Source organism: Phascolarctos cinereus, unplaced genomic scaffold (assembly GCF_003287225.1).
Source record: "Phascolarctos cinereus isolate Bilbo 61053 unplaced genomic scaffold, phaCin_HiC Scaffold_2;HRSCAF=192, whole genome shotgun sequence".
NCBI lineage: Eukaryota > Metazoa > Chordata > Mammalia > Diprotodontia > Phascolarctidae > Phascolarctos > Phascolarctos cinereus.
This window is the reverse complement of record NW_027555625.1, coordinates 190640615-190662260: the sequence shown is the minus strand read 5'-3', so window position 1 is coordinate 190662260 and position 21646 is coordinate 190640615. Positions and strand designations below refer to the sequence as shown.

The window sequence follows — 21646 nt, the reverse complement described above, 5'->3', positions numbered from 1 at the left end:
TTACAATACCTTAAGTTAATACTTTTTTAAAATCTAGTTTATAGGATCACAGATCTAGAAGTAAAAGACGTCAGAAACCACCTACTCCAATCTCTCCTTTTAGAGATGAGGAAAATGAGGGATAGGAAGATTGAGAGAATTTTAATACAAGTAGTGATTATATACGTGGTAAGCATGAAAAATAAGATTTATTCCCATGTTCTCTGACGCCAGAATTTGTCCTTTTTCCATTGCACCACTTTGTTCTATCCCCATTCTTGCCTTAGTGACACAGACAATTAGAATAGGACAGCCAATGTGTGGAGTGGAAAACATAACATTTGGAATCAAGAAATGTGGGTTTCCATCCTGTCTCAGATAATTGTCAGCCATAAAGTTATGGATAAATTATTAAACTTATTAAACTTTTTTCTTTATTTGTAAAATAGGGATAATCATGCAATATTTTTACTCTCTACCTAACAGTGTTGTGAGGAAAGTAGCAAATAAACCCTAAAGCGCTATATATACATGAGTTACTATTTAGCATGTATCACTGGATTTGAATCAGAAAAGCATGAAATAATTCAGAATTGTTACTAGGATCAAAAGACTGACAGTTTAAAACTGCCCTAGGTCAATTAGTCTGAAGCCTCCATTTTATAGATGAAAAAAACTGAAGCTCAGAGTGGGAATGTAAATGCTCAAAGGTAACACTGTTAACAAGTGTCAAGTTTAGAATCCAGATCCTCAGGCTGGGAAATCCATGTTCTTCTCATTGCACCAAATAGCGTTGTTATAAAGTTGAACTTTGTTCAGTGACTTTGTAGTCTGTATGGGGCAAGGTTTGAATACTGCTCTTTTCCATTTGCTGGTATGTTTTTTCTCTTTGCCAGTTATCTGCTTTGCAGAACAGCTTGTTGAAGAAAGCAGCAGACCTTGGGCTCTCTAACACCAACTTGGAGGAGGTTACCTTCCATTGTTTGAGAATTGTTCTTATATTTATTGGAACCTGCACACAGAGTTGTTGATTTCATCTAATTCTCAACTTGCCCAGCCCTCAGGAAAAAAAAAAAAGTTAGTAAGGAATCTGAGGGGAGTTCAACATGTAGTTGAAACAGAACTTTCATCTAAATTATTCTTTTTCTCCAGAATTTGCTTTGAGACTATGATTTTTATTCTTTGTCAGAGAGGTGCTTCACGCTAACTGATTATAATTGGAGGTAGCAATAGCAAGGTAGAAAGAGCCCTGGGTTTGGAATCAGAAGACCTGGGTGAGAATCTCAGATCTTCCACTCTAAACTTAGCCTTCTCACCACTAAATCAGCAGTTCTCAAACTTTTTGGTTTCAGGGCCACTTTGCACTAAGTTATGGAGGATCCCAAAGAGTATGTAGGTTATATCTACTCATATTTACCATATTAGAAATTTAAACTGATGATCATTTAAAAAATATTAATTCATTTAAAATAATAATAAGCCTACTTCATGATAGCATAAATAACATTTATGAAAGATAACCATATTTTCTAAAACAAAAACAATTTAGCAAGAATAGTGGCATTGTTTTTGCACATTTTTGCGACTCGTTAATGTCTGGCTTAATAGAAGACAGCTGGATTTTCATATCTGCTTCTATAATCAATCTGTTGCAATAGATTATTTTGGTTAAAAAAAATCCAGCCACATACACATGTACACATATTTGGAAAAGGGAGGAGTTTTAATAAGCGAACAACAGCTTACTATTACTAAGAAAATAATTTTGACCTCACAGACCCCTGAAAGTGTCTCAGGGACCTCCAGAAGTCTGCAGACCACACTTTAGGAACTGCCATACTACATCATACTCTTAAATAACTAGTATACTTCTATGGGAAAGTGATTTCTGTTCTCTGAGTTACTTCTTATTTGCAAAATGGTAGTGATAATACCTACATTAATGAATATATTGCACATTGTAAACCTGAAAGATTATATAAATGTCCATTGTTATTAATAACAATAAGCAATGATTTCTTTATATAACAATAACCTGTTTATTTTTCTTTCAACAATGTAGCTGCTTCTTTCACGGATACAGATTATAACCTATGTTGTTTTTGTTGTTCAATCATTTCAGTAAAGTCTGACTCTTTGTGACTTCATTTGGGGTTTTCTTGGCCAAGATGCTAGAGTTGTTTGCCATTTTCTTCTCTGGCTCATTTTACAGATGAGGAAACCGAGGCAAACGGTTCAATTATTTGCCCAGGGTCACACAGCTAGTAAGTTTCTGAGGCCAGATTTGAACTCAGGAAGATAAGTCCTCCTGACTCCAGGTCCAGTGCTTTATCCACTGTGCCACCTAGCTGCCCACAATATAATGTACTTCTATATAAACTTATACATTATTAAATATGAGTAATCATAACACTGTTGCAGCTATTACTCCTAGTATGATGATGATGATGATGATGATGATGATGATGATGATGATTAGCCTTGATAAATAACACATTGGCAGCTAAGTGTTGCAGTGGATAGAGTGTCACCATCCTGAGTTCAAATCTGGCCTCAGAAACTTACTAGCTGTGTGACGCTGGGTAAATCACCTTACTCTGTTTACCTCAGTTCCTCATCCATTAAATGAGCTGGAAAGGAAATGGCAAATAACTCTAGTATCTTTGCCAAGAAAACACCAAATGAGGTCATGAAGAGTTGGACATAACTAAAAAACAGACTGAACAGTAACAACAAAGATGGCACAAAGGATTTCTTCTGGAAAGATTTTATTAGTTGTATTTTTTTTTATAATGTAGTTGGATTACTACAAAACTTGTAATCTAGCTTGATAAGAAAATTATTGATCTTTTCTATGGTATGAGTTGATACTTAAAAATAATTCTACTTTAATTTGTATTGTGAATTTGCTCCTACATATAATCTCTTTCTGTCTTAAAACACTCCTGTAAAGTAGAAAAAGACAGGGCAAGAAGGTCACAGTATCATGGATTAGATCTTAAAGGAATTGGATCCTAGAGGTCACCTAGTCCAAAATCCTCATTTTACAGAATGGAAAACTGAAGTTCAGATAGATTTAGTCACTTATCCTAGAACACGTTGGTAGCAAGGTGTAGGACCAGGATTTTAATCCAAGTTCTTGGAATCTAACACTAGCCCTCTTTCCACTGAATCATACTGTTATCTGAATGGTGAATAGCTAAGTGTTACACAAAGAAGGTAAGCAGGGGAACAATGTTAAAAACTTGTCTGAAACCTCAGTCTCCCATCTCTAATCCAGCTCTTTTTTTCCCCAATAATACTCAATCAAAAACTGGAGGTGTCAGTCTTACATCTTCAACATGACAAATTCTGTGCTTCAATTTGCCATACATAAAATGACATAATACTATCAGAACAGAAAGAAAATGGTTAATTATGGATTAGAATAGCTGAAGAAAAGAAAACTAAATTATATCAATTTAATGGAATATTATTGTGCAATATAAAATGTCAAACATGAGGAATTCAGAGAAACACTGGAAGATTTAAATGATTTCATGTAGAACAAAATAAGTAAAACCCAAGAGGACAATAAATGTCTCTACAATAATGCAAATGAAAAGATCAGTAAAAGGAATTTTAACTTTGAGCAATACAGATGGACAAGAGATAATGGGCATAATAAAGCATAGCTCTTCCATCATGTCAAAGAGGTGGGGGAATACTAGGGTAGAATATTATGTATAATCATAGACAGAGTTTTCCTCTCAGATGTTTTTCTCTAGATTATTTTTCTTTGTCCTAATGGAGTATTTAGTCTACAGGGAGTAGGAGGGTGAGTAATGAATAATGTAAAGACAGAAGTCATCAATAAAATACATTTTAAATAGCATATTGTCAACATGCAAATGTCTTATTAGATAGTGTCCTCGTGATGGACTAGAAATGCAAAAGACCAGATTCTGAACCTTGCCTCAGATATTTACTAGCTGTGTAACCTTAGGCAAATCACTAGGCTTCTCTCAGTCTCAATTTTCTCATTTGCATAATGGGGAGAGTAATAGTACCTACTTCCCAGGGTTGCTGTGAGGATCAAATGATAAAATCATTATAAACACTTGGCACAATACCTAACACATAGTAGCACTACATAAATATTAGTTATCATTATTATTTCACAAGGCTGCTCTTAGGATCAAACAAGATTATAAATGTAAGCATTCTGTAACTTTAAAGTGCCACATAAGTGCTAACTGTTATTATTGTTATTGTCATTATTATTGGGCACTAGTAGTACAAGTAGTATCCAATCAAGCAACAAGCACTTATTTATCACCACTATATGCTAAGCTTTGTATTTGGGACTGGGGATATAAAGGCTATAATAAAATAATCCCTGCCTTCAAGCAGCTTATGTTCTATTTGGGAAAACAACTTGTATACATACATACATACATACATATAATTCAAAATATATTCAAGGTAAATACAAAACAATTGGGTTGGGTGTTATTAATCATCCCAGGAATCAGGAAAGGCCTTACGTAGGAGATGGCACTAGAGCTGTAGGAAGGAAGCTGAAGGTTCTCAGATAAGCCATGTTTCTTTAACCATAAGCCATCAGTGAAATGGGGGAAAAGCGAAGTGAGAGTACCAAATATGGGAGAAATCATAGGAAGAAAGATACAGACAAATTAAGGAAAGCCAAAGACAGTGAATTGAGTTGCAGTTCTCTGAATTTTTAATCTGAGGTTAATGGCTTTTTTTTTTTAACTGGAGAGTACAAGGATAGATTGAAGGGAAGGTCAGATTACAGAATATTCCTTTTCAGAAGATCCATGGGTTCCTAAGTGACATAGAATGTGTTCTATTATTTAGCAAGTATAACTATTGAGTTATCATATCAAAAGAGTACTTTCTTACCTGAAACTATAATAGGCAAGTATCTGCTGCTAATGTAAGGGTTGTTGAGATCACCAGATAGATTTATTATTAGGTAAGAAACCAAAGTAACAAAAAAAGAATAAAATGAATAAACAGAGACTCTATCTGTATGTTTGTATATATGTGTGTGTGTGTGTGTATGTGTATGCAATAGATAACAATTCGTTCTCTGATTTGTGAATTATTTGAATGATAACAATGGATTAAAATGAACCAAATCAGCAATCATTTATTTAATGCTTTGTGTAGGACACTGTGCTTGGTGCTTTGGTGAAGTAGAAGACATGGTTCCTGTCCTCAAGTAACTTCCAGTCTAGTTGAGGAGACAAGAGTGTTTCATAGTGGATAGAGTGCTGGACTTGGAGTCAGGAATATCTGGGTTTCAATCCTGATACAGAAACTTACTAGCTGTGTGACCTTGGGTAAGTCATTTAATTATTCTGAACCTCAGTTTGTTCATCTTTAAAATAAAGAGATTAGACTTAATGACCTCTAAGTTTCCTTTAGCTCTAAATCTGTGATCCAATGAACTTAAAACCTAAATATGTGAAAAGGTAATGATCAATGAGATATGATTAGTAATTCAAACCAAGTAAAACCATTCAGCTTCAAGAACACTTCTTGAGCACCAGTAGTAGTATGCAGTGCTACTCCCTAAAGAACTGAAAATGAAATATTACTTGATCCCTGAATTCAAGGAGCTTATATTCTCGTTATAAGCATTCAGAATGTACACATGTGAGTATGATATAAGATAAAAGTGTTATCAAGACAAAAAGGAGCTCTAGACCAAGGGCTGGTAGACAATTTGAATAAGGAGACATAATTATCAGATGGGATGATTAAGGAAGCTTTCATAATGGTCTTGGCACATGAGATTTTGCATAAAATGAAGAGAAGGATTTCAAAAAGTAGAAATGAAGAGGGAACACATTTCAAGAAAGTAGACTGATGACCTGAATGAATGTATGTGTGATGGTGGCAGAAGAAAGTCAGATAAAAATTGTGAGAACCTGGTAGAGTCTTCTGACTGAAATATGCATAAAAGGCCTTCCTACTTGAGGAACTTATAATCTTTTCTAAATATAGGGAGTAAGGAAGGTTTTTGAGCAGAGGAGTGGCCTAATCAAAACCGTGATTTAGTAGCTTACGATGAAACATCATGATAAGAGTAACCAAGTCAAAGGGTAAGAGGCTATGCAATAGACCCATGTTACAAGACTGTCAATGGTTAATTGCCAAATGAGTTCTAGAGACTATAAGTATGATAGAAATTCAGAAGAGGGAGCTATTACATAAGGCTGGAGTATTAAGACAGACTGTATAGAGAAATTTTAATCTGAGCTGGATCTTGAAGGATGTTAGGATTTGGACAGGCAGGATGCCCTGCATAATGGAGGTTTTTAATAAATCTTTGAATAGAGTTGAATTGGTTGAAATGTTTTGGGCAAAACCAAAGATGGGAAATCTCTGAGTGTATAAGTAAGTTTAGTAATCATAGTTTGCTAGATGCATAAGTGCTAATATCTTTATGCTCTCCATAGTTCCTATCAAGCAATCAATGAACAAACATTTATTAAGTACTTCTTATGTGCCAGGTACTGTGACAAGTTCTGGAAATACCAAGAAAGTAAAAGACACTATTCCTACCCCTTAAGCAGCTCATAGTCAGGTAAGAGGGAAAGTATGCAAACATTCAGGATACATGTAGTGTAAATGAGAGATAATCAAAGAAGGAAGGCCATAAGAGCTGGGGAGATTGGAAAAGGCCCCTTGTAGATGGTAAGATTTGAAGTCAGTCTTGAAGGAACCAATAGTTGGAGGGGGGAAAGGACATATTTTAAAATTTGCAAGGAATTCTGTATACAATATTCCAGTCCTGTGAGATAGGTGTTAAAGGTATTGTGCCCATTTGAAAACTAAGGATCAGAGAGATTAAAGAACTACTACATTTCAGAACTGGATCCTACACCCCAATATTCTTTACTCTAAATCCATTAATCCATCCATTGTCAGCTCTTTGCCTTTATGAGACTTACAGCATGATAAAGTGGAGTGGGGGTAAAGACACAAGCAGAGCTAACCATAATATACAAGTAGGTGAGGTTCATAAGAGAATGTTAGAACATGTACTGATTTTTAGGCTGAGTTAAGAAGATTAAAATGTTCATGGATCTTGTGTCTCAAGAATAACACATTAAGTTCTAATGAAATTGGCAAAACACAAACTTGAAAGAAATAAAGGGAACATATTCGTCATTTCTTCTTTGCTTTGTAAACATGAATAGGGATTTTTCATTCATTACATCTAGTTTTGCTTTAAGGATAATAAATTCAGAGTGAGTCATAAATATTAAATATATGTGTGTGATGATCTTGAATGGTTTTTATTTTGCTAACAGAGTGAGACTTGGACCCCAACATGGTTTATGATCTTGTGTAATGATAATGAATCTGCTCAGTTCAGGAATATAATGTTCAGATCAGTTGACTATTTGGAATTCTTAATTCTGCCCTTTCTTGGTGTTAGCAATACCTTCCAAGATGAGTGTCACAGAATGGATAATACATTCTAGTATAGAAAGAATAATGACCACATTAATTTATTTCTGGCTTTTTCCCAAGTAGGCCATTTTATATAAAGAACTATTTTGATATCTGCACATGAAGGTAAGCACTACTAGAATAATGAAGGCAACCCCTCAAAATTATTTTGAAAAATAGATTTTTCTATTATTTTTCCTAGGTTGTCTTCTTGAGGTAAATAAAAATTCTCCCTTATACTTACATAATCTTTCCTAAAAAAATTGTATTTTGACAATTAAGTAAAATATACTTAGGTCACTTTTTTGAACACATAATATTTTAGAAGGTTTTTTAATTTTCCTACTTTTCACATTTGTGAAAAAAAAACCTCAAATTGGGAAATAGCAGAAAAGGCAGCCAAGTGCAATTGAGAACACACAGAATTTATAATCAGTGAACTTGAGTTTGAGTCCTGGTTCTCTCTCTTACTACCTGTGTGTTATTGAGCAAATCATATAACCTCTCTAAGGGTTCATTTTCTCTCATCTATTAAAAAAAAAAAGATGCATGGACTCACTAAAGGCCCTCTCCAATGCCTTCCAGGTTTCAATCCATGATTCAATGATCTCATTTTTATATTGAGGGAATGGCTTATTTAAGGCAATGGATACACTGAGATAGGCTTCCTAATGCTCCCCTTTGCAGTTATGCTTTATAGTGGTTTATCAGTGCACAAGATATTTATTGAGAGTTTCCTCTCTGTGCATCAGGCTGTCTTGGACTTCCATCAGACATTCAGGAATAACACCTGGTTTGGTGCCTGCCATGTAGAACTTGAAGCCTTACTGGAAAAAAAAAAGAATTATACTCATAAAACAGAGAAGAATACAAGACAGCATAAAATAAAAGGATAGCTGAAACATTATTAGCAAGCCTTTAGAATACATGACATGTGCTCCATGCTAGAAAAGCAGACAGAGAGAGACAGAGAGAGACAGAGAGAGTCTTGGCTGGAATTATTGGGTGAAATTAAAGTTTAAAGCTACATGGGGGATATCAGTAAAGACATGAGAATCATTAAAGTACTGATGGAGTGGAAGGAGGAGATGTTTTGTGTGGGTGTAGTCATTCCCTACCATACAAAGAACAGCTGAGGAAGGAAGGAAGGAAGGAAGAAAAAAGGAAGAAAGGAAGGAAAGAAAGAGGAAGAGAGGAAAGGAGGGAGGAAGAAAGGAAGGAAGAAAGAAAAGAAAGAAGGATGGAAGGAAGGAGAGACAAAGAGAGAGAAAGGAAGAGAGAGCACAAGTACAGAGCAGTCAACCTCAAAAAGACACATGACCTTAGCTCTTCATATCCAGTCCCACATTTCCAAAGGCATTCAGGTTATCTCTATGTGGACATCCCACCAGGACCTCTAACACAACACCTCCAAAGTTTTTTCCTTCTAATTTTGTCGAGCTTTCCCTTTTCCCTCAATCTACATTGATTCAACCTCCCTATTGACAACCATTATCTATTCCTACTGACACCTGCACTATTATACCCCTTCTGACCTACTGATGTAGCCTCTAATCTATTTTCCACACCACTGTCAGACTTATCTTCTTTATTAACAGATCCAGTCATGTCACTGTTCTGCTCAAAACTCTTCATTGGTTCCCTTTAGATCTTACAATTTAAAGCTTTAAGGGGAATTTAGAGATAATGCAAGCCTAAGGCTGTAACCTGGAGTCCATGGATGTTAAAGAGGTCCATGATATCTAGAAGTCCATGGACTCAGGTTGGAAAATTGTATATTTCGATATAATCCATTTCTTTTCCAAGCCTATGAATTTTATCTTATGCATTTAAAGCTATTTTTTTTTTGAGAAGAGAGTCACAAGCTTCACCAGACAGCCAAGGAGAGGTCCCTGACAGCACACAAAAGTTTGAGAATCTTTGATCTAATCCAACCTTCTAATTTTAAAGATGAGGAATGTGAAGCCCAAGGAGGGCAAGTGGTCTCACAAGTGACCACACTAATCCAGATACTGTGACTCCAAATTCATCATACCTGTCCCTGCACCACAATGCCTTTTCTACTGAATAAATATCATACTCCTTTACTACTCAATCATTCAAGGCTTTCCATAGCATTTCACCACGTAATCTTTTCAGTCTTACCTCACTCTAACTTAATGGCTCCAACAGTTCCTATTGTTCCAGAGAAACTCCATGCCTCCATCCTTAACTTTATGGTTCTTCCTCCTCTTTCCCAGTCCAACTCCACCTCTTTAATTAGTATTCCTTTTTTAAAGTCCATTCCAAATGCTAACTGATACATAAAGACTACGTATTGCTTCTAGCATTAAAAAAAAACTCCATCACTTGGCATTTGAAGCTCTGGCTTGAATTTGCTTTTTCAGGCTTTCTTTGTCATATTCATTCTAGAGCTTGGTGCACTATGTGGTAGAACCACAATGGCCTACTTCTCATTGTCCATTGTATGGTATTCCATCTCTCAACTCTGTGCTTCTGCCCAGGCTGTTGCTCATGTTTGGAATGCATACCCTCCTCATGTCTACATTTAGAATCCTTAACTTTAAAGTTCAACTTAAATGACACATCCTGTGAGGCTTCTTGTTATACCCCTCAGCTGCTAATGTTTCCCTATCCCCAAATTACCTTGTATTTAATTTCTTTATTGTTGTATTTGTTTATGGTGTTTTTCTCCTAATGGAATGTAAGCTCCTTGAAGGCAAGGGTGGTTTAATTTTTGTAGTATCCCAGCTCCTAGCACAGTACCTGATGCATAGTAGATGCTAAATGCTTGTTAATTGATTTTCTGATTCTCCCAGTCAGTAATGACCTTCCTACTTTCAGAACTGACATAATTTTGCTTATGACATTCATTTTCTTATCATGTATTATTGTAAATGCAATAGTTTCTGATACAAAATTAGAGATGGCTATGTAGACTGTTGGGCAGTTAGGTGGAACAGTGGATTGAATGCCAGGCCTAGAGTCAGGAAGACTCATCTTTACGAGTTCAAATCTGGCCTCAGACACTTACTCTCTGAATGACCCTCAGCAAGTCATTCAACCTTCTTTACCTCAATTTCTTCATCTGTAAAATGAGCTAACAATGTAAATGGCAAACCACTCCAGTTTGCCAAGGAAACCACAATTTGGATCACAAAGAGTCATTCAGCTGAAACAACTCAGCAACAATAACAACAACAACAAAAATTGTTTATTATTTCCATTTTATAATCCCTCATAACTGAGAATCCTGTATAAATTAAATTATATTATTTTTCAAACTACTTAAGAGCAAGGACCATGAACTATTTTCTTTCCTTTCTATTTTTGCAAAGTACCTTCTAGAGCAGTGCTTCTCAAAGTATAGTATAATGACCACTCGGAATCCCTGAGAGGGTCCATGAGGTCAAAGCTGTTTTCATATTGATACTAAGATGTTTAATTTCTAATATGATCAATATCAATAGACATATTTTTATGAGTAAAAAGGAATGCTAAAAACAAAAAGTTTGAGAACTGGTAGTCTATAGTACTGTGTACATAATGGGTGCTTAGTAAGTATTCCCTGATTAGGTTACAAAAGTGCTAATTTGTTCTTGGGCTACATTAATAGTAGTATGATATGCAGAGCAGGTAAGATTTTATTTCCATTCTGCTTGTTCAAAACAAATATGGAATATTATGTTCAGTTCTGAGTGTTGCAGTTTTATTAGAGCATACAAACAAAATGGAATAAAAAGGATAGCCAAGAGAATGAAATGGTGAGGGTACTAGCAATTGTCAGGTGAAGTTTAGCTGAAGAACTGAGAATATATAATATTGTAAACAAAACAACAACAAACAAACAACAATAAAAACTTGAGGAAAGTGGCGAACTCATAACTGTTCTTAAGCATTTGAAACTCTCTTGTTGAACCCTTATTCTTCATAGTTTCAAAGAATAACATAAAGACTCATAGGAGAACAATATAAAGAGGACAAATATAAGGAAAACACTCACTTCCAGAGTTGTCAACAATGGAATTGTTTTAGAAATTTTTAGAATTTAGGATTTAGAATATTAAGAAGTCGTGAAGTCCTTGAGGACACCATCATTACAGGCTCAGTGTTATCTTCAACTCCTCACTCTCACTCACCCCACATATCTAGTAAATTGCCAAATCTTATCGTTACCTTCACAACATTTCTACTGTTTAACCTCTTCTCTCCACTCATATAGCCTCCATCCTAGTTCAGGCTCTCGTGACCTCTAGCCTAGACTCTTATAATAGCTTTCTAATTGGTTTGCTTGCTTCAAATCCCTTTCCATTCCAATCCATTTTCCATTCAGCTGCCAAAATGATTTTCCCAGATGAAGGCCTCACCATGTCATGCACCTACTCAGGAAACTCCAATGTCTCTTTATTACTATCAAGATCAATATAACATCCTCTGTTTGCCATTTAAATCTCTTCAAAACCTGTCTCCTTGAAAGGTCGTCAGAACTTCCAACTACTCTTGCACTTTATTTCCCTTCACATACTCTATGAACCATCCACAATGGCCTTCTTGTTACACACACACACACACACACACACACACACACACACACACACACACACACACACAATGTCCATCTCCCATCTCCATACCTTTTCATTGTCTCTCTTCTATGTCTAAAATGTTTTTCCTCATTTCTACCTTACGTTCCCTGATTTCCTTCAATATTCAGTTTAAATCCCTCCTTTTTTTTTTTTTGCTAGGTAATAGAGTTAAGTGACTTGCCTAGGGTGTGTCTGAGGCCAGATTTGAACTCAGTCCTTCTGACTTCAGGGCCAGTGCTCTATCCACTGCATCACCTACCTGCCAACTAAAGCCCTTCTTTTGAAGGTGACCATTCCCAGTACCTACCATGTCGCCTTCCCCCAACCCCACCTCTCCTCAACTGTAAGGCCTTCCTTCTGGGATATTACTTTCCATGTACTTTTTCTATATTTTATATTACCTAGTTATTTTCGTTTTTGTATCCTCCCATTAAGAAGTCTACTGCCTGTTGATTGACTAGCTGCCCAGAAGTACTAAGGCAGGACCTGGATGACTACCTGACAGGGTTGTTACAAAGGAGATGGCATTATGATTGGGATGGGAAGAGGAACTAGATACTATCTAGGGTAATTTTCGCCTCAAATTTTCTGTGAGTAGAAGTTCAGTGGGCCTAGGGCTCCACTTCTCTCTCCTTTTCCTCATTCCTACCTTTCAGTTCATCCTTTACCACGTGGATTGTGACCTGTTATACAATGAATCAATCAAAAAGCTTTCATTAAACATTTGCTATGTGCCAACCCTTCTGCTAAATACTGGGAGGAAGAGGGGACCCAAAGGAAAACAAAAACAACCCCTTCCCTTAAGGATTTTATGTTCCATTTATTTCCCCAGACAGTTGGAAGTAAAGGATTCCTTTCCAAATCACTCTTCCTACTCTGTCCTGGAGGGATGGCTACCCAGTAGCAATAGTCTCAACAAATAGCCAAAGGGGCTATGAAGAGCTCCTTCTTTTCTACTTCATGTCCTCATCTTTCCTATGGGAAGCCACCTTAGATTTCCCTCCAGCAAAAATGTGGGAGGCAGTATCCATAGGATCTCAACTTGGTTCCAAAAGCATTTTACAATAAAAAAAAAATTCCCAAACTTCATCCCAGATGATTTGGCTCCAATGCTTTGTAAACTTCTCTGTATTCAATTGACTTTATCAAGGCCCTACTGTATACAAGGCACAGTGTTAGGTGAGATTGTTGTTATTACATACAGTTTTAGAGTTCAATAGATAAAGTAGGATATCAGTGAAAACCAGGATACCTAATCCATATCGTTACCCAGCATCATGAAAGGGCAAGAAGAGTATTTTTACTAGAGACCTCTCTGGATACTTCTTACTTTATCTACTTACCCAGTGAGTGTATTCTCTTTTTGGCACATGGTAGGTACCATTTGGTCCCACCTAAAAAATAAATCATTCGTACCTGCCACTTAAATTGAAGCAACTGAAAGAGCCCTTGAAGACTCAAACTGCTGGAGTTTTAGTCACAGCAATCAATGTTAATTATTGGGCAGAGAGCTGGATGGAACAGCAGAGACAGGGACTTTTTTTTCCATCCCCAACCCCTCCTTTCACCCCTCCCTGTCTTTTTTCCTTTCTCTCCACTGCGGATTGCTCATCTTCTCCTAGGATTGAGTAGATTTCAGGACAGCAATCAGGTCAGGCTGCAATTTGAATCAGATGCTTCTGCACTTGAGCCCACGCACACAGATAAGCGTTAGAACCTGCTAACAGAGAAGTGCTTGAACTCTTCCACTGCTGAGTGCAGAGGTGTTGCCACGATAGGAGCAAGAGGGCAGAGGAGGATGGGAGGGAGGATTGGGAATGCCCCACAATGGGCAGGTGTGTCCTGAAAACAAACCAAAAAATAAAAAATAAAAGAGCCACACACTTGACATAGATATGACTGGTAGCAGTCCAGCCCATGTTGAACTTTGCTTCAGCACTGGAGCTAAGGACACTACTCTATAAATGAACTTCCTGTTCTTAATGTAATATAGAAACTTGGATTTCCTAATGAGCATTTTAAAAATCAAAATTGATTTTGTAATTAAGGTTGTACTACTAGATTGGACAAAGCTTATTGAGAGAAAATATGTTATACTTAGATTCTTTACGTCATTTCAGATATTAAAAAGCACATATTGGGTGGAGGGATGAATTTTATCTGTCAGTTGCTGGTCTCAAATAATATTTGTTTGGCCCTGAAAAGGGCAGTTATGGTCTCTAGATGAAATGCTTCCTGGCATTATATGCCAGTAGCTACTAATTTCGATTTGTGATGTCCCTTCTTGTTTACATGCTGGCCTCTGCATAGGGTTGTGACGACCATTCTAGCTTGCAATGTGGTTTGAAATTCAGCTGTGAAACGTCCACAATCAATTTCACACCATCCCCAAAGTAGGCCTGAAGTAGGAAGGCTGTTGCATAAACACTCCTGTATTGCTCAGGTTACTGAGGCAAGTAAAACAATTAACTTACCTGCTCAGAACTTTCATAGCAGGAAGTGGGTTGAAAAAACATCATAAATGATGCTTAATGCTTATAATTCAGTGATAATGATGTGGTTGGTGGAGGTGGTTAATCCTAAAAGTGTTGAAATGAAACCAGAGGTGGCTATGTAGATTGGTAGTACCTAAATTGCCCAAACTAGCATATTCCAAATGATGTTCTGTGACATCTGAGTAAAGCCTACATGAGAAAATTGGATACTACTTATATTTCTCTTAAATTATCAAATATAAAGTCATACACACATAAAATATTTGTCTTTTTTTTTTTTTGCTATGAGTGAAGACTTAATTCCATCTGTTTTGCTCTAAAATTTCTCCAACCCTCCAAATCAGTATTTGTGTGTTCTATCTATTTAGGTCCAAAGGTGTTCCAGAGTTAAATTAATATGAGGAGTGCCAAATTTATATTTCCTTCAAAGTCCATCTCAAATCTTACTTTCTCTCACCATCCCAGACTACACTAATATATTTCTCTCCTTTATGCACCTATAATTCATAATGTATACACCATTCATTTGGCAGCTATGGTTGTTGTAGTGTGTTTTGTGATGTTTTAGTGGGGTCAGAGCTGTGATTTCATTGTCATAGAGGACTCAAAGTGATTTTCCCCTCACTGATATAGGATGATAACTCGTAATAATCCTAGCTCACATTCATTTATATACTTTAAGGTTTGCAAAGCATTTTGCGTACATTATCTCATTTTATCCTCATAATGACCCTGTGAAATAGATGCTCTTATTATCCTCATTTTACAGATGAAGAAACTGGGTCCCAGAGAGGTTAATTAACTTACCCAAGGTCACACAGGTAGTAGGTGGCAGAACCAGGATTTGAACTCTTGTCCATATGCAAAGGAGCCATACTGTACCATGAGTCTTCAAAATTCAAGAGATATAAAAGACAGAACATAGGTCTTTGGAAAATTGCTAGATATTTTGGCCTTTGCACATGAAGCAGTATGTTTTCCTGTGTAAATTTTCAGTTCTTCTTCTGTGAGTAGCAAAACCCTGAGAAGATTTATTCTTTAAGGGAATATCTTGTTTCAGCCACTGTTCATCAGAGAAGGAAAGAGACTAATATTATTTCCATGGAAATGGCTTGTGTTACACAGCTCTGAGTTGGGATAGTTTTCCAACAACCCATTTGATTTGATTTGATTAATCTCCTCTTAGCGAATGCACCAGACTCAGAAGTTGAGTCCTGTATCATTCCATGTATAATAACATATTAGCTTTCATATATGACCGACAGAGCTCTGTCGCTTGCCTCCATGCAAACGTACTAATTGGTTTCAATTTTACTCCTGCTTTTAAGTTTGGGTAATGGGATGTAGGCACTCATTCCTCCAAATGTTTTATCATAACCCAAACCCAGAACTGGTGAGAGAAGAGATGAAAATGGCTAATAATAGTGAAGTGTCTAGCACTTGTGAAAATCACTATGATCTGTGCCCACTGAAAAAATGAATAGACAAAAACCTACTAATTGACAGGTGTTTATTTTACTGTATGCCATGAATAGATGCTATGGAACTACAAAAGCAACATATAACACCATTTTGATGAGTAAGAGAAAGTCCAATGGAGTTTTAGATTAGAAAACTATATGTGCTTTTTCATTAAAACATACAACCACACACACACATACACATGCAATTAGCATAGTGTTTATTCACTTAACAAACATTTATTAAATACATACTATATACCAGCACTGTGTAGACACTGTGGGTATGCAAAGTGAAGAACAAAAGTTCCTGTTCTCAAGGAGTTTACATTCTACATAATTTATTTATGATCATTAGAATAAGGGCATACTTGGGACTTAGTACAGATAGTCCACCCCAACTCCTATCTCTGTAGCCCAAATTTCTATAATGCATCACTGCGTAGTAGGAAGAACACCGTATCTGGAGTCAGAAGATCTGGTTTTAAAATCCAACTTTATTGTTTACTACCTTTATGACCTTGAACTTTTCACTTCCCCTCTCTCCTCACTTTCCTCAATTACAAAATGAATTTCCTTCCAGCTCTAAACTCTACTCATGACTATCACCTATTACAGATAGTGTTCTAGTACTCCAAAATATTGTATTTTTCTACGTGTAACAAACAGAAGGGAACCCAAGCATGAGACCTTTATAAGCAGCCAGGACTTGTTCTCAGTCCATCCCCATCGCATTTATGATGTAACAAATATAGGATTTGTAAGACATTTGTATAAAGGAGGAGGGATGACTATTTTGTTTTTAAATATATTTTAGAGTGTTACAGATATTTGGTCTGGTTTCATGGCTTTCTTCAAGACTATCCATTTGAGCAGAAAGCCGTCTGTCTTTCTAGGCACAGGCAAAGGACTCATTGTTCATTGTGAGCAGACATCAGCTACAGGAATATGCATATATCAGCATATTTAGTGACAGCCATACTCTTTGTAATTTGACATCTCAGTCAAGTTTGTCTTTGAGTCAGGCAGAAATAGAAGTAGCTCGCCCCCTCCTCCTCATCCCTTCAAAAGAAAAAAAAAGTCTCATAATTCCAGTGTTCACCTTGTGTTGAGTGATGAACTCACCTAGCTAAAAGAACCAGACCATAACTTTCCTCTTCCCATCATGTTTTTTTCCAACATTTACAATGTTTAGATAATATCTGATAGGTCCTTAATAAGTCAGCAATTTACTATGATGTATTTGATTTTTTTTCTGATTCTAGTTACAATCATATAGTCACAAAATCTTAGTAATGGAAGGAAAATTACAGAACATTTAGTCCAAAATTTTTAATCTCTTTTTTTTCCCTGTCATCGATTCATTTGGTAGGCTGGTGGAGCATATGAACCTTTTTTTCAGAAAAAAAGCGTTAAATGTATGAAATAAAATATATAGGACTACAAAGGAAACCAATGATTTTGAAGACCTTTATCAAAATATTAAAACAAAAAGTTCACATACCTCAGGTTAAAAAAAAACACAACCTTATTCAGTCTAATCCTTTTCATTTTAAAAAAGAGAAACTGAGGGCAATGGGGGTTAAGTGACTTAGCTAAAGTGATAACAGTTAATACAAAACATCAAGAAATAGGACCCTGGCTTTTTAATACCTCACCTACAACCTTTTCTAATATCATCATTTTTTACATTTGTGTAAGTAATGATAGCTAGGTTTATTTGCCTTTGTGTTTTGATACATATACATCAATGGATGTGTCAGCAGAATTTGAAAGTTTCTATTCTGTGTGGGCAACTAAAGGAATTGTGATTTTATTCACCTGGATATTCTCTCAGTCGTAGATATTTAATAAATGCTTGTTGACTGATAGCCGATCAAAAAGTATTCATTAGTGCCTCCTATGTGCCAGGCATCATGCTAAATTCAGGTATACAAAGACAACAATGGGACAGTTGCTACTCTACAGATCTTGCTGTATCAGAAAGAACACAAATAATTTGCACCCATATTTGCTGTTGTTCAGTCATTTTTCAGTCTGATTCTTTGTAACCCCATTTAGGATTTTCTTGGAAAAGATACTGGAATAATTTATCATTTCCTTTTCCAGATGAGGAAACTGGGGCAAATAAGGTTAAGTGATTTGCTCAGGTTTACAGAGCTAATAAGTTTCTGAGGCCAGATTTGAACTCAGGAAGAAGAGTCTTCTTTACCGCAGGCCTAGAGCTCCTTTCACTGCACCACCTAACTGCCCCACATATATGCCCCACGTATAACTGCATCCATATAGGTCAATATAAAATTTATATAAGGCAATTTGGTGGCAGTAGAGGCTTCATTTTAAAAAGTAATGCTTGGGCTGAGCTTTGAAAGTAACTGGTATTCTAAAAGGCAGAGGTGTGAAGAGAGTGCATTCCAAACATGGGGCAAGCACAGTGTATAAAGGAACAGAAAGGGTTAATGGAGTTTTGTGTGTAAGGAAGCACAAGAAGGCTAATGTGACTGGAATATAAAGCATGTGAAGCATAGTGATGCGTAATAAATCTGGAAAGGTAGGCTAGAATGAGATGGTGAAGCCCTTTTAAATGACACAGAGAGGAACTTGTATTTTATCCTAGAGGCAACAGGAAGCTACAGGAGGTTTTCAAGTAGGGGAGTGATATGGTCAGACCTATACTTTACAACATCACTTTGGCAGCTATACTCAGGATGGATTAGAGAGGGCAGAGAATTGAGAGGGAGAACAATTAGGTGATTATTGCAATAATCCAGTCCACCGATGCATACTGAAATATCTCTCACTTAGTAGATAATTTTCATGAGTTTCTGGGGCTAAAAATATTCATGGCCATGGCCAGACTTCTAAGGGATGAGCCTTTTAGAGTTAACTAGGCTTGTCTTCTCTGATAGTCAGCCCATGCCCAAGCCCACAAGCAAAGCTTTTTAAGCTTGGAGAGATCTTCCAGTACTTGGAGTGCAAATACTGATGTAATCCTGAAGACCCCAGAGGTTACCTCTATGTCACGATGAGGCATTAGAGACTGTGGAGAATGTAGGTTATACCATACCGTCAAAAAATCATCAATCAATATTTTTAAGTGCCTGCTATGTGCCAGGCATTGTGCTAGTGATTCAAATAGCATTTCTCATTCTAAAGTAGAGGATAAGCTGTTTGGGAGACAAATAGTTGGTTATATCCTTTCACATTCATTAATTAGATGGAATCTTTTTTTTTCCTATTTTTTCCTTGATCTGTCTTATTGGATTTTTTAATTCCTTTTTCAGTTATTCCAAGAACTCTCTTTGGGCTTGTGACCATTCCATGTTACTCTTTGGAGTAGGAGTGGCTTTTTTTTTTAGCTCATTATCTTCCTCTGAATATGAACCCAGATCTTCTTTTACACACAAATAGCTATTTATGGTAGGTTCTTTTTCCTTTGCTTAAAAATTTTTATTTTTATTTATTTTTATTTTATTTTTAGCAGCTTATTAATCAAGTTTTAGTCCTGAGTTGTGGGTAATGATGCCCTAGGCCTCAGTTTCTCCTTATCGTTGTTTTCTGAATTGTGTCCAGGAGCTCATCCTCACGGACTCTTCTCTTCTCCTAAGCCACAGTTAGGGCTCTAGCCACCCTGTCCCAAAATGTTCCTGCTCTCGTGTGCTCACTCCTCTAGCCCACAGCCCCTCCCCCATCATGGCTGGCCAGCACCGCTAAGCCTGGCTTTGGGAAACAGCAGGGGGCGCCCCTCAAAGGTCTGCAGTTCTTCAGAAGAAAGTTCCTGAGGTAAAATTTCTTGATGCCGAGGAGAGTGAGGTGAACGTTGAGGTGAAATTTCTTGAAGTCAGGTCAGCTTCTCTCAGAGCCCGTTGTTTTTTGATTCAGTGGAGTGGCCTGGAGGTGTCTACGCTTCACTGGGGCCAAACTTCAGCCCCTAGAGTCTTCTCTGAGCTCCTCTCAAGTTGTGCCTTTTACCCCTTTATTTTTGCTGCTGTGTGTTCGTTTCATGGCGATTTTCTGTCTTTTTGTGGAGGAAATCGGAGAATCTGGAAATTTCTGACCTACTCCACCATCTTCCCAGAATCCCCTTCAATCTTGCCGGTGCTAATGTGGAAGACAGGTAAATTCTGATTTCTTTAACTTTTCCCAGTGGTACAAACTTGTAAATATTGCACTTTGTTCCACCCCTCAGTGCGTCTGTCTACCCAGGGAAAAGACGATTGTAAAAGGTACAAAGGGATCTCTGAGACATACTAACACATAGAATGGAACTGGAGCAAAAAGAAAATTACAGAACAGAGAGAAAGAGGCATAATAAAGGAGAGACTGAAAGGTAGGCAAATAGTGGAAAGAGAGGTGGAAGGAAAAAGAGATACTGGAATAGAGATAGGCAAAGAGATAAAGTGTTAGGGGAAAAAAGATGCCTAGAGAGAGAGAAGGTCGAATTTTGTATGGTTAGCTGGCCCTACAACTTTTCTAAGATACTATAAATTTATGAGACACGCCCCTTGTTTAGAAACAGTTTCATTTTCCATTCTGAATGTTGTCCTATTTTAGATTAAGATCAAAGGATGGACCAAATTCATCAATGTATTTTTAAGTTAATCTTTGGGAAGAGGTTAAGAATTCATGTGCTCCAAACATGGCTAACTTTCTTTGGTTCTGTTTGATGCTGTGTGACTACAGAAATCACTAAACCTTCCTGGCCTCATACTCATTCATTTATAAAGCCACAGGGTTGCACCTCCGATGGCCTTCCAGCACTAAATCCATAATCCTAAAATCCTATGAGATCACAAGATTTAGAGCTGGAAAAGACCTGAAAGCATGCCTGGTCCCACTCTCTCATTTTACAGTTGACAAAATTAAGGCTAAAAGACGGATAGTTATTATTTGCCCAAGATCGTACAGCTAGTAACTGGCAGAACAAAAATTTAACCCTAGATCTTTGTACTTCAAATCCCATTTGCATGTGTTTCCTATTTCATCAGTATCTGTAAAAATAGTAATAAATAGAGAAAAAACACTCCTTCAAACTTAGTTTTTCCAAGAGTTCGTTTAATATACATTTTTTGGAATTTCTTTTCCTGACTCCCCTACTCCCTATCATATCACTATCACTTTTGTGGAACTAAAATTATCTACATATTAAAAAATTCTCTGAAATATTTATTTTATTTGGGGAAATGTGCAAAATTAATGGCATACTTCTCAAAGTGGAAGTATGTAAATATGTAAGTGATACAGTGGCTAAGAAAGGTGGGATGTCATAAGCAGCAGTATTCTAAAGAGATATAAAGAGGGAGAGATTCTTGTGTTTCAATAATGATCCTGCTTTCAGGGGCTCAGAAGTTATAGAAGATGTATGATTATTCAGTGATGCTTGAAGCTAACATTACATGGGTGAGGGTTGAATATTTAAAACAAAATATCGCCTTGCTTCAGCAATTCCTGATGAAGCAAAGAAATTGAGAGCATTGGGATTAGATTGTCATGGCATATTTGTTTCTTTTAGCAGTAATGCAAACTTCAGAGCAGTCAAAAATAGTGTGCTGCATTGAAACGAGTGGAGGATCTGATGTCAGTGAAGATGGGTTTGAACCATGACTTGTTCGCTTGCTATCTGAGTGACCTCCGGCAAGTCTTAGGCCCTCAGTTA

General features: G+C 36.8%; 1 protein-coding gene across 3 annotated transcripts in view; it reads left to right on the top strand.

The window, feature by feature from the left end:
* The first annotated feature begins 5159 nt into the window (after nucleotides 1–5159).
* The window catches only part of MYT1L (myelin transcription factor 1 like), a 685202-nt gene continuing 668715 nt past the window's right edge, over nucleotides 5160–21646 (top strand). For 2 of the 3 annotated variants that reach the window (XM_020965838.2, XM_078149744.1), the window contains exon 1: nucleotides 5160–5327. The gene's annotated coding sequence lies outside the window, so the exon portion shown is untranslated. Of the gene's footprint in view, nucleotides 5328–19732; nucleotides 20108–21646 lie in introns of those variants that run through there. The other variant, XM_078149745.1, reaches the window with a different exon arrangement.